This window comes from Cynoglossus semilaevis, chromosome 16, assembly GCF_000523025.1.
Source record: "Cynoglossus semilaevis isolate Cse_v1.0 chromosome 16, Cse_v1.0, whole genome shotgun sequence".
Lineage (NCBI taxonomy): Eukaryota > Metazoa > Chordata > Actinopteri > Pleuronectiformes > Cynoglossidae > Cynoglossus > Cynoglossus semilaevis.
The window spans coordinates 15067659-15081345 of NC_024322.1; the positions used below are offsets into that span (position 1 = coordinate 15067659).

General features: G+C 42.4%; 1 long non-coding RNA gene across 1 annotated transcript in view; it reads right to left on the bottom strand.

Annotated features, from left to right (window-relative positions):
- Window positions 1–10705: 10705 nt before the first annotated feature.
- The window catches only part of LOC103392306 (uncharacterized), a 3988-nt gene continuing 1006 nt past the window's right edge, over window positions 10706–13687 (bottom strand). Inside the window, exons 2-3 of the long non-coding RNA XR_522894.3 lie at window positions 13216–13271; window positions 10706–12310 (exon numbers count right to left, since the gene is read on the bottom strand). This is a non-coding gene — a long non-coding RNA (uncharacterized LOC103392306). The remainder of the gene's footprint in view (window positions 12311–13215; window positions 13272–13687) is intronic.

Genomic DNA, 13687 nt, shown 5'->3' on the forward strand with positions numbered 1-13687 from the left:
CAACCTCATCCAGACACGGCACCAAGGACAGGTGCCCTCCCTGTATCAACAGGTAGAGCATTGTGGGTAATTGGCAGAAACAACGCAGTTAGCATGCTAATGATGCTAATTATCTTGAGCTAAGTTTGACTCACGTATTCCTTTTTTATTATTCCTACTCCAGAAAAACAGTTTGAACAGAGTTAGCATGTATTATTAGCGCATTAGATTCACACAAACAAAACTGTAACACACACACACACACACTAAAATTAACCGTCTTTAAGCTGAATTTAAAACATCGTCTGGAGAACAACAACAACAAGGAATTTGTTTGCACACCATGAACTAAGCTAACAGATGCTAGCCCATGCTACGTGACCGTGTGGCGTTTGATAAGTGCACAGTTTACAGCGTCTACAGTTTACGCCTCGTCCAATTATAGATCAGATGAATTAATTCCAACAGCTTGTCTCCTTCTGTGGCAACACCCCCCCCCCCCACACAATCACAGACAGATGTTTTACGGTTTGTTTCTACTCTAATTACTTTTTAAATTTCCATCTAATATCATATTTTCCGACTGTCTCTGGCTGCGACACCTGGTTCCGTTGGTTTTTATGTTTATTTATTTGGACTTGTTTGAATTTGGTTCAGTTCAATAAAGAAACACTTTTCTGTCGTTCTTTTAAACCAATTTTAGGAACAATCCAATATTTCAGACCAACTCTTTTTTTATATGACCAGATGGATGTTCTTACAGAACATCAACAACAGACCCACTGCAAAATTTTGTCTCATTTTGTCTGCTTTTATTTGAATCTTTTGAATTTCTTTCTTTTTTTTACTTTTCATCTCCTACAAAAACTAAACCATTATTTTTTCTTTTTTACCTAAACACTCTCCATGTCTGAGCTGCTGCCGTGCAGGACTGGAGAACTCCCCGTGGCTGATCGCGGTCCACGGGACATCGTGTGCCTCACTGTCTCCATAGCAGCAACAGTGATGTCATCAGAGCCAGTTAAAGTCAGCCATCCATGCTCTTCAGAAAAATAACTCACCAAATATCTTTCACCCTTGACCAGCGTCTGACCCACTGAACCACCGGACGTCTGTATGAAAACACCACAGAAGAAACCCCCCCCCCCCCCCCCCCCCGTCTGTTCTACAGTGGGCCGGCTACGTTAGCGGCTAATGTTAGCTCAGGGGTCCATGCTAACATTAACATGATCTACATTTAACTTAAAATTTCAATCCTGAAAAATAACTTTAGTTATACTGGCGCCACCTACTGTGCTGGAGTGTGTCCAGCAGTTTAACCAGTCTACATGGTGCAAATGCCCAATTACCTTATCATGTTTTCACCTGTATTTAACATATAAAAAATATACATTCATTATACAGGTAAATACATGTTTTAGAAATAAAACTGAACCCACTACAGTAGTAGTGTAGTGGGTTCAGTTGTACTGTGTGTACTACTGTGGTAGTACACACAGTACACAGTAGAGTGGAGTATTTTAGAACAGGAAACAGATAATAACCAGCTCACAGCACATAAACCTGGCGGATCAGCTCATAAAAACCCAAGACTGCGTTGTTTATTTTGTAACACTGAGGTCAGCAGTTAAACGACGGTGCTGCCGGAGAAACACAAAATAAAACACTCATTATTTTAGAGTGTGGGAGAGAGAGATAAGAAATTAATTGATTATCAGAGCGTATTTGCAGTACGGGTACACACGGGTACTCAATACTATAATACTACAATACCAGGAGATTTATTTCACACTGAAGGTTTAACTTTGGCTGCTGCACTTTTTCAACGACCTTAAATTCCTTTAGAACGTGCACAGAACGACACGCAACTTCCAGAAACTGCTGATGTTTGAAGCTTCACTCTGCAGTGAGACCAGAACCTGCACCAAGATTTTGATTTTAAAAACTTTTTTAGTGATGAACTCAAGGTTATCTCATCTCCGCGGTGAAGCTCTGGGACACGATCGGCCTCAAACTTTTGTCCTGTAAGTTGCTGCGACACCAGTCACCTGGTGACTGATGAGTTGATGAAGATACGTTTGTTTTTAATTAGAATTTTGAAAATAATAAATAGGAGATACAAATATTTTTATCACCCCAATCTTGGGGGCGCTGACATCTGGGGGCTTTTGTGCCTGATTGTCCAAATCTCACTTGGAAAGTCCTTCTACACACAGGTGTGGAAGTTCTGTTCTCAGCAGTACAGGCATATACACACACACACACACACACACATATATATATATATATTTCCTGTCATTACTGTAGTATATTTGTATTTGCCAACATCAGTCAAAAACGACATTAAATTTGTTGTTTTCCTGCAGCGTTGATTCGTGTTTGACAGGAAACACTGTTGTTGTTCCAAACACACGTCCGACTGTACGTCAGTGTCAGTTATTTTACTCTACTGACAAATTATACACTGATGCTAAAAATGATCATTTTATTTCATCAACAAACATTAATGACTGTCACTTTATACTACTGTGTGGAAAACACTGTCAGGCAAATGAATCAGGGTTACGCACCCTAATGGCGCTCGTGGGAATGACAGGAAATAATAGGTTGCCAACGATCAGAGAAGAAGATATGAACGTAATTACACGGTGAAGTGTGTTTTTGTTTGTGCTTTCAACAAACACAGCTGACGTCACGTGACCCGAGGAGACGCCACGTGACCCGAGGAGACGCCACGTGACCCGAGGAGACGCCACCCGAGGAGATGCCACGTGACCCGAAAAGACGCCACGTGACCTGAAGAGACGCCACGTGACCCGAGGAGACGCCATGTGACCCGAAGAGACGCCACGTGACCCGAGGAGACGCCATGTGACCCGAAGAGACGCCACGTGACCCGAAGAGACGCCACGTGACCCGAGGGGACGCCACGTGACCCGAGGAGACGCCACGGGACCCGAGGAGACGCCACGTGACCCGAGGGGACGCCACGTGACCCGAGGAGACGCCACGTGACCTGAAGAGACGCCACGTGACCCGAGGAGACGCCACTTGACCTGAAGAGACGCCACGTGACCCGAGGAGACGCCACGGGACCCGAGGAGACGCCACGTGACCCGAGGAGCCGCCACGTGACCCGAAGAGACGCCACGTGACCCGAGGGGACGCCACGTGACCCGAGGAGACGCCATGTGACCCGAAGAGACGCCACGTGACCCGAGAGAACGAGGAAGTGAATAAGTGTCAACACCAATGAACAGCTGCTGGAATCGAACCTGAAACCCTCCTGATCCACTGATCCACCACTGTAGAACAAACTACACTGTTTCAAACCAAAGTGAAAGTTGTTGAACTAACGTTTAAAACCTTTAGAAGTTTGTGCTAGTTAGTTTAATTAGTTAGTTAGTTAGTTTAGTTAGTAAACATCATGTCACAGCGAGGCGGACAAAAACGTAAAAACAGGTTAAACCATCTGGTTATTAACATGTTATTATCATTAATGTTCCCTCACACTGTCCACGACACTAATCTAAAAAAGTTTAGTCTTTTATTACATTTCTTAAAAATCGAAGGTTCCGTTTCTTTCAAAAACCAAATTCACAGGAATGTCAATGTTTAAACCAAAATGCACTTATTTATTCGACTGTGAGGTGGCGCTGTTCAGCTCTGGGCGAAACAAAAGAGAAATTTTGTGAAAATAATGAGAGCGAAGAGAGAACGGCGTCTGAAGGAGACCAAACAGACGATTAATAACACACAGGTTTAGATAAAGGTCGGTTTGGTAAACGTAGGCATCACTTGGAAGCAATTACCAGCAGTGACGTCACCGTGTCTGCAGAATTAGAGTTTCCATGGTTACCAGCTGAGCCGGAGAAACACTGAGGTTTACTGTGCACGGCAGCATCCTCGTCTCAGCTGTTTGTCTACGGACGGAGTCGGAGCGCGGATTGAACCGGAACATTCAACCAGAGGAACAACAACAACCAACAACAACAACCATTCAACTACAGGAACAACAACAACCACAACCAACAACAACAACCATTCAACTACAGGAACAACAACAACCAACAACAACTAACATTCAACCAGTCAAAATTAAACTCAAAAGCTGCCTTTTTAATTAATAAATAAATGAAGGTTACACACCAATATATAAATACATTCATATATATATATATAAATATTTGTATATATGTGTGTATGTATATACACATATAGCACCTTGACAATCTCTCTCTCTATATATATAAATCAAAACTTGAGTCTGTCCTCAGCTTAAGGTGACTCCATTTGACCTTGGGTGCAAACTTTTTTTAACGGATCTGACAAACTAATAGTGAGAATGTATCGCTTTGATTATTATAAATGAACCCATTTGCAGAAAGAAGTAATTAAACCAAATGCCGTTTATTATGTTTCAATTTTACCACAGCATAAAAACAAAATTAAGATCATTCAAATGAGAAATGAAAACACTAATAATTTCCACTGGAAGTGTTCCTCCTCCGATTAATTTCTTAGCTCCCTGATCTGAGACATTGGCTCATTCGTCCTGTGACGTACCTCTGAATGTCTCTCAGCCAGACACTGCAATTACTTATGTCTGTTGTGTGAGCTGTTTATTGCACATGAAACTGCTCTGATATATTAGCCTGGATTATATTAGACATCTGCCTCCATTAGGCAGCCAGAGGAGATTAAGCAGCCCATAATTGTCTCTCAAGATACTCTGTCAATAGACCTGTGAGGATAAAGAAAAAAACAAAACAGAAACGTGATTATGTCGACGCTGTACTACCGCTGTACTAGGGTTCACGCTGTACTAGGGCTGACGCTGTACTAACGCTGTACTATGTTTCACGCTGTACTAGGGTTACTGTTGTGCTAACGCTGTACTAGGGTTCACGCTGTACTAGGGTTCACGCTGTACTAACGCTGTACTATGTTTCACGCTGTACTAGGGTTACTGTTGTGCTAACGCTGTACTAGGGTTCACGCTGTACTAATGCTGTACTAGGGTTGACGCTGTACTACCGCTGTACTAGGGTTCACGCTACGCTGGAGCCATTCTGGTGAGCCAGTGGATGGACCAGGTGATTGGAAGCAGGTCATGACCCGGTGACCTCTACCAGGAAGGAACTCTCTGATGTTACGTCCGTTAAATAAGGACTTCATTCTTTTAGTTCCCCTCAAACACCAGCCGTGAACAGAAGTAACAAACCGACTTCCAGACATTTCTTTCACTACGATCAGAGTCCATTTTTCAACCTGATGGTCTCGGCCCATTTGGCTACAGCTGTAGTTTTTTCTCAAGGTTGATCGAGTTTTTGTGAAGGTCTTTACACAGAAGAACTACTCTGGAAGTCTCAGCCTCAGGCCACAGGACGAGTCAGTTCTAAAGCAAACCAATCATTTTTAGTTTTTCATCTGGTACTGGAGTCCGACGGAAGACCGACGGCCGAGCACAACAACGGGTTTAGTCACGATGTTTAGTGAGATTATAAACTGTAACAAAGATCTGAGTCTCCATCACACACACACACACACACACACACACACACACACAGTATTTACTGCAGTACTCTGTCATGTAACTGCGGTCGTTAATATAATTTGCTCACATGGTAATTAATCTGATGTAACAGACAAATAATAAAACCCTGACTTTTATGGGGGAAATCTGGGTGCAACGACGCCACCTTGTTGAGAAGGGTTTTAAAATAAATTCCAGTTAATGATAAAGTCTTAACGAAGTCTGAGACTTTGAAGTGAGTTTCACTTATTTACTGCATCAAATCTGACTGGATTCTCCGTAGATCAATAAACAGAGTTGATGAAGAGTAAAGAACCATCAGGTCAAACTGAAAACACAAACACAAACACTGTTTCAGTCACTTTGTCAACAACTTAGTCTCATTGAACCGTTGTGTATATATGTGTGTGTATATGTGTATATGTGTATATGTGTACTGTGTCTTTCAAGGACACAGACACATATATACATACATATATGTGTCTTTCAAGACTAGACAAAGGTCATAGAAGAGGGGCGGGGCAAGTTATTGGTTTTCTCTGCCAGTAGCTACTATAATGATCCCAGAGGACACACACACACACACACACACACACACACACACACACACACTCTCTAAACTAAAGTTCATCTATAAAACGCACAAAGGTTTATGAAACGAACCAATCAGAATGCGATGAATTGCCCAAAAGCTCCAGTAAGGCATTGAAAATCAAAGAGTCAAACCTCTTTGAAGTCTGTCTCTTCAAATCAAAGGTTTGTGAAATATCTGGTTGTAAATTAAAGACACGGCCATCACACTTTGTTCATCTTGTGTGAAACCAATCACAGTGTGGAACTGTGGTCAGAGTCGGTCAGAGAGGCCTTTGATTCTACAACACTGGTTCAGATGCATATTTCCTGGTTGATTCCAAATCGTCCACACGACCGTGAGAGCCTTCGGGCCAAACGCTCAGCTGAAAGGATTAAGTTCAAAGGCAAGCCAGAAAACGACTCTCAGACTCCAAGTCTTCAAATATCTCTGATATTGACTCCTCAACCTTTCCACTCAAACATGGCGTGAAGGCTAGCCTTGGTCCCAGCGACCTTCAGTACGTCTATAACAGACCCCTCTCCTGGTGGTCTGTGTTGGGGTTTCTATTTGACTATGAAAATGTTTGTCTCCTCCAGCCTCACGAGGCACCGTTCCCTCCTTCCTGTTAGCCACAGACCTGGGAGGAACCGTGTTGACGACTGGCAGCAGACCATGAAGAGGAAGTGCAGTTTCCATTAGTGACTGAGTCAGAGCGGACTCATCAGGATGACACTGTGGAACGCTACACTATACCAGCTGTTGAACGGAGCGCCAAGTTCAGTTAGTCAGAGATTATCAACCACTAACAGGTTAATTAATTATCCAATTTCACTCAAACAGTAGGAAAGTTATTGTTTAGGTTTATTATTTTGTAAATATCAAACACCATTCCAGTAGATGGCGGCAGAAAATAAAAGAGCGTCTCAGAGCTGCTGAAGATCAGCAACTGAGTCTTTTTTCAATTCCCGCGAGTTTATCAGGGATGTGTTCAACTAAAAAGGAATCAGGACGTTTATATTATCTTTTAGTTTTTTTATGGACTCAATGTTAAATGTCTCTGCTAACACAAAGAAAGGATCATAAAGACGTCAAGGTTGAGATCAGAAAACCATTTCAGACTCAGCTTCATCCACTTCATTATAAACTGAAGGTTTCTGAAACTAACTGGTTACTACTAACTGTTAAAAATAATCTATTGACTAGTTGGTCAACAAACATGTTGCTGTTATTCTGACTTTGATAAGTCTTTGATAAGTCTTGCATAAGTTCCCCCACGATGCAAGAACGCCGGCGGGAACGTCGGTGCTTTTACTTGGTCAGTGAGAACCAGGACTCATCCTGCTGTAAGTGGCTGCACCGACTTAGACGCAGACACACACACGCGCGCGTGCGCGCGCACACACTGAACTACACATTTTGCAGTAGCTGAAGCGACGGCACAATTCTATCCCAAAAAAGTTGGGAATAAAAACTGAAATTGCTTTCCACAATCTCTGTGTAGAGAACATTTCAAATGTTTCAACAGAAAGAGCCTTCACGGCCACAGCAGCCAGACAAAAAAAAAAAAAAAAATAGAGAGAGAGAGAGTATATATGTATAAATGCACAGAGTATATACAGACACACACGGAGTTTGAGTCACAGTTTACGCGGCAACAAACTTTACACTTATCACATTGACAACAGGATAAAACGGTGGAAAACGGTCAATTCTGAGGTTCAGATATGAACTGGAAGCTGCCGCCATGTCCACCAGGCAACAGCAGCAGTAACAGCAGCAGTAACAGCAGCAGCAGTAACAGTAACAGCAGTAACAGTAACAGCAACAGCAGCAGTAACAGCAGTTACAGTTATTTGTTTCCGTCTTTTTTCTTAAACTACGGCTCATAACAATCGTATAAATTCATTTCTTTCTCAATAATCCCAGCCTGGAACGTAAACTCAGGAACGGTGAAAACGTACTTTCTGCTGCAGTGATTTCAGCGGTTGCCAATTTAGATTTAAACTCGCTCTCCGTCTCCGAGCGGTTGGCGATAAAGCGGTGGACTATCTGAGTGTCGCCGCAGATTTAGGATTTAATTCTGCTCCACCAACAACAGATGAACACAAGTCTGATCTGGACGTTATCTCAGAGCCAATAGGTGAGTTCAAATGTGCTGTGACTCCTGGGTAAATGATTTGACTTCACTTAGAAAACCAACTTCTAGCTGTTGCGTCATTTTCTATAATTGCCTCGTCAGTTAATTTCCCAACATAATTATCTGTCGTGTTGCTAAGTCTATTATTCAAACCCAAACAATTACGACCACAGAGAATTTGTGCAGCTTCGTTTCTACGCTCCGTTGTGGAGTCAACGCGGGCAGACAATGAGTGAATAAACACTACCACATTCTGTCACACGAGGCAGCAAATATAGATAAATATAATCTCTAATCTTCTTAGCATTTCTTTATTATTGCTGCGTTGTAAATAAGAAAAAGTCCCAATAAAAAAAGACAATGATGTGATTTTTAATTTGAGATTTCCTCCTAATCCTCCAAACCACACACTCTTCCTTGTGGTGGTGACAAATAGACCATTAGTGGAAGAGCCGGCCGAGGCCACCTCCCCGTCTTGTCCACACTGGTAATTTGATAGATTAGATTATTTACATCTTCCAGCAGGAAAGTGGAGCTGAGTTGTAGAACCAGGGTTAAAGAAACGACTCAGAGTCGGAGTCTGTCAGGCTGATGGATTTACTCTACACCAACTCTCCAAAGTGGGAAAAAAAAGAACTTTGAAATTGACCATAGATTACTTCAAGTTGGAGGAAATACATACTGTCACGCTGACGTTGTCAAATGATTAAAATAATGAATAACAACTAATCATGATCAAGATAAATCAGCATTCTCAAAGGTGACAAAAACCTTTTTTTTTCTGTTTTTAGTTGTCACTAAACCAAATGTTATCGATATAAAAAACCCTAAACTCAGGGTCGTGGAGTTTTCTGGGTTCGTACTCATTACGGTCGTTACCTCAACAATACTGACACGACTCGTGTGAGTTAGCTTGACTGTCGAAGACTCGGTTCCTGTCCTGGTCTCAAGGGGCCGCTGACCTTAGGTTGAACCCTCCACAGTGTGTACAAATAACAACGTGTGTATTGACTGTGTGTGACAGCAGCTGAATGGAGTTCAGTGGAAGGACTGGACTGACAAAAACACGACATTAGATTTTATACATGGAATTCAGGTGAGCATTCATTTGACAGGATAAACAACAGAACGACTGCTCAGAGTCGGTGTCGTCGTACGCCCCGGTACAATGACAACAAAGACTGTTCTGTTCGGTTCTGTTCGGTTCTATTATTCTAATATCGTCTTTCCCCTGATTAACTCAGCATCATGTCATTCTTCAGTTCTTGTATTGTGAGGCAAATGAACGGGGGGGGGGGTGAGGGGGGGTGAGGCTGAGGCAAATATACAGGTGCCAGGTTTCCTCATCAGATAAACTTTAATTAGCTCTTAGCAAAAGTAGATTTAATTTGAATTCTCCTTGGGAATTTAAAAAAGAAAACAAACAGGTAGAGAAAACCGGCAGTGGACGCGATGAACCGGCAGTGGACGCGGTGAACCGGCAGTGGACGCGGTGAACCGACAGTGGACGCGGTGAACCGGCAGAGTTCCATCATCCACTGGTTATTACATTCTTATACATTCTTATGGTTATTACATTACATTCAATAACCGACAAACTGTTTTGTTTTTTGTTTCTGATCTGAATTCTCTGTGAAGCTGCATGTTTGTTTTGTTGGTAATCGTAATCCAAATCAAATCAGTCCCAGTTCTCATCATCAGAAGAATCCGGTCTGAACCAGATTCTTACTCAGAACCGGCGTTTCCACAGTGAGTGACTGTAGTTTGGATCTGTTTCCACAGCTACTAAATAGTTGTCGACACTTCCTACCGCGGCCGTTTGTCACGATGCTGCGGCTCGAACCACATCTAGGCTGCTGCTATTAAAGGAGATATTTATCGTCTCGTCATCAGGGGGCGCTGAAGAGAATGTTAAGTCGCAGTGAATCACCAGAAGAAAACTCTTCAATGGCAGCAAATGGCTGAATGGGAGTTTTTCTAACTGGTCCAGTCCAGTATGTCCCATCATGCACCTCACCTAAAGGTATGAACTGTTGTTTTCATTTCCACAGGATAGTGGTTCCATCTGCTCCTCCCAACAGTGTAGTTCCATTAAAGACAGTGGGGATATAAGTGCACTACGGCTGGAGTGAAGTAATATACGCAGGAACTGCATTGGTGAAGACGTACTGTAGTACTGAGGAGAAAGTGTTGTGCTTGCACTTCCTAGAAAGTACCTGCATTTACAGAGTAAAAAACCAACCAGTCTCAGAGCCCAGGTCTGGACCGACGACGACGACACTTCCTGCTCCAAGTCTCTGCAGATCCACGTTCTTCTGAAGACCTCATAACACTCAAGGAGAACTGGGAAACCTCAGCTGAAGACCACGTTCTGGATTTTTGCGTACCGCCCTTTTTCACGAAATCTACGCACGTTTGGTACATGATCCCCCCCCCCCCCCCCCCCCCCCCCCCCCCCCACCCACACACACACTAAACACCAGTGAGGATGAAATAAGACTTGACTGACAGTTGGTCCACTTCCTGTCTGGTGCGATTTCTTCTACTCATTTCAACACTTTTCCCAGTGTGGGATCAATAATGTTCAATCTGGTCTAATCTAATCTACAGCCTTTTAACCATGGCCAACAGGGGTCGCCCTACACACCTGAGACCACGGTGGCTTCAAAACAATCACAACACCACTGTTACGGCGGATTCACCGCCGCTCTGAGGAACACCCAACGCGGTGCTGAAAGACGTCAAACCGACAATTCTCTCTTCTCATTAATATCCACGTCATGAATTTTCACTATTCAACATTCAACAAAGACATTTGAAATTGATTACAACTGTTTCTCAAGCTGCTGAGCGGATGTGAATCAGGAATTCACTCCAGTTGTTTTTCTCATTCAGTCATTCCCGTCGGACCACTGTCGCTGATCAATGGGACCTGGATTTGAAAAGATGACTTTTTTTTTTTTTTCAAGAAAAGAAAGGAAGATTATTCTCAGGAGAGAAACTTGGCTGATGAACATGGAGGAAGTAATAAAGAGGGACATTTCCAGGGGACGGAATCGTTCAGTTTGACCTTGAAAGTCAACATCCGTCTCATCCGTCTGTGTTCAGCCAATCACTGATCAGAAAACTAAAATAAAAGCCCATAAACGGACTGAGTTTGTCAAACAGAACCATCAACTAAAAATAACAACTACTCACTAAGCACTAAGTTTTACTTTGATCATTTCTTTAAGGTCTTTTTTTACAGTTATTTCACCGTCTTTCTCTGTCTTTTCCTCTTTCACTCTGCAGCTCACACACCAGTGACACTACGTACGAGGACACTGGTACCTGGTACCGACTCTTAGCTAAGGAACATGTGGTCACACAACTCTGTGGGCTGCGGCAAAGACGCAGGACGTGACGAGAAACAGTTTCGGTTTTTTTCATAATTGAAACTTTTGACTGAAGATTGAACGATGGTGATGTCACGACAGAACACTTCCTGTCCACAGGACAGACAGTCAGGTGACACCCTTTAACCAATCATCACCACGGTGATGTTGATGACATCACCTGGCTGTCGTCTCTCAGGTCGGTCACTTTTCACACTCACATTAAGGTAATGTAAAACACACACACACACACACACGCAGTAGATAAGAATACTTATCAGCCAAGACAACACTTCACATTTTATCTGCTCACCTTTTCTATTTTAACCGCGTGGTTGAGTCCAAACTTTTCTTAACTAATTATTCCATTATTTTTCCTGCATCAGCGTCGTGACTAACGGCTCCCAGAAGGGGGCGTCAGGCCACGCTCTCACCTTCACTGCTAATGACACACTGCCTTCATAACAGCACTTCAGACTAAGTCAGCACACCAGCGCACGATTCCCTGGCCCAAGGGCTCACGGCATTTAGAAAGTTCTGGAGTCAAGACATCTTTCTTTTACGGTGAGGAATGTGAAAGGTTTCATCATCAGCTGACGTCGGTTTCTCTTTATGTAAAGCTGGAAAAGTTTGAACTTCTTTCCTCTGATGGTTAAGAAACTATGGTCCAGTGATTTTTCATCTGTTATTTGTCTTCATCTTCCTGTTGTCTACAAGCAGAAAAAAGGTGCAACATTTAGGCATGTTGTTGAATTCAACTAATCGTGATTAATCAACATTCAATCAACATTATTCAGATTCAGATTTAACATTTTAGCTCCCCCTATGATTATTCAGATTCAGATTTAACATTTTAAATATAAACATTTTTGACTAAGTAAAACATGGACATGAAATCACCAGGAACAAAAACCACGGTGAAGCGGGAAAATGGTGGGCGAGAGACAAAAACGCCGTCCGCACCAAAGATCCAGGAGCTGCGTTGATGGAACGTTCTCATTTAAACAGACGGCATTGAAGAAGGTGATGAAAGTTGGACCAGAGCCTCGGCCGCGAGGTTTTATAAAATGCCCGTCCTTTGATGCATCTCGTCTTATTTACGTCACACCACATGAGAGTTCAATTCTATCTGGAAATTTCATTTTGACATTTTTATCCGTGGCACATTTTCACCTCAGTAACAGAACCCTGACATATTTTATAAATATCTAAAAAATACTCTTATAGGTATTTGACTGAAATATATGAACACATATAATATGAGACAGTCTGACTGACCACTACATGAGCTTCCTGTGAGGAGATAAGAAAAAAGAAATCAAACATTTGTGCTTTGTTTTAACCAAAAACAATGAGGTTTTTGTTTTGTGTACGGACCCTGAACGTCACACTGCTTTATTTAACTCACAGAGCGTCACCTGAACACAACACAAGTGGAGTGGTCTCACACACACAAACACACACTCGCACGTCAGGCCCTAATGAACAGCCACAGTGCCATCTACTGGAGACACCGAAATGCACTTTTCCACGGTGTACGGCGGATCACGCAGCGTGTTTTTAGTTCTGTTTAGGAAACACGTCAATAAATGAAAGTAAGTTGTTTAGTTCCTACCTGTCAACACAGTGACTCTGGAAACAGAAGACCGGAGACCAGTCCTTCAGAGAACCCTGCAAACACAAATATATATATATATATATATATATATATTTAGATGTTTAATATTCGATAAAGGGCGTCTCATCGAACAATACTCGATTTCATTAAACCGGAAAAAAAAAACAAAAACAAAGTGAGATTGTGTTTCTAAACTTCAGACGTGAGGAGAGTTTACAGCAAAAAAATTTTTTTCAGTATTACTTATTTATTTCTGTTAAAAACATCATCTTTTAAACAGCTCACAGCAAATGCACTCGTTTAGACCGTGACATCAAACAGAGAGATGTTGAAGGCAGCGCCCCCGGTGGGAAACTACTACAAAGTCCAGATGATTCCCCCCCCATGTAAGTCAGGAATATTGATGTGTGTGGACATAACTATACTTTGACAAGACATCAATATACATGAGTCTATTTTAATGCAGCGG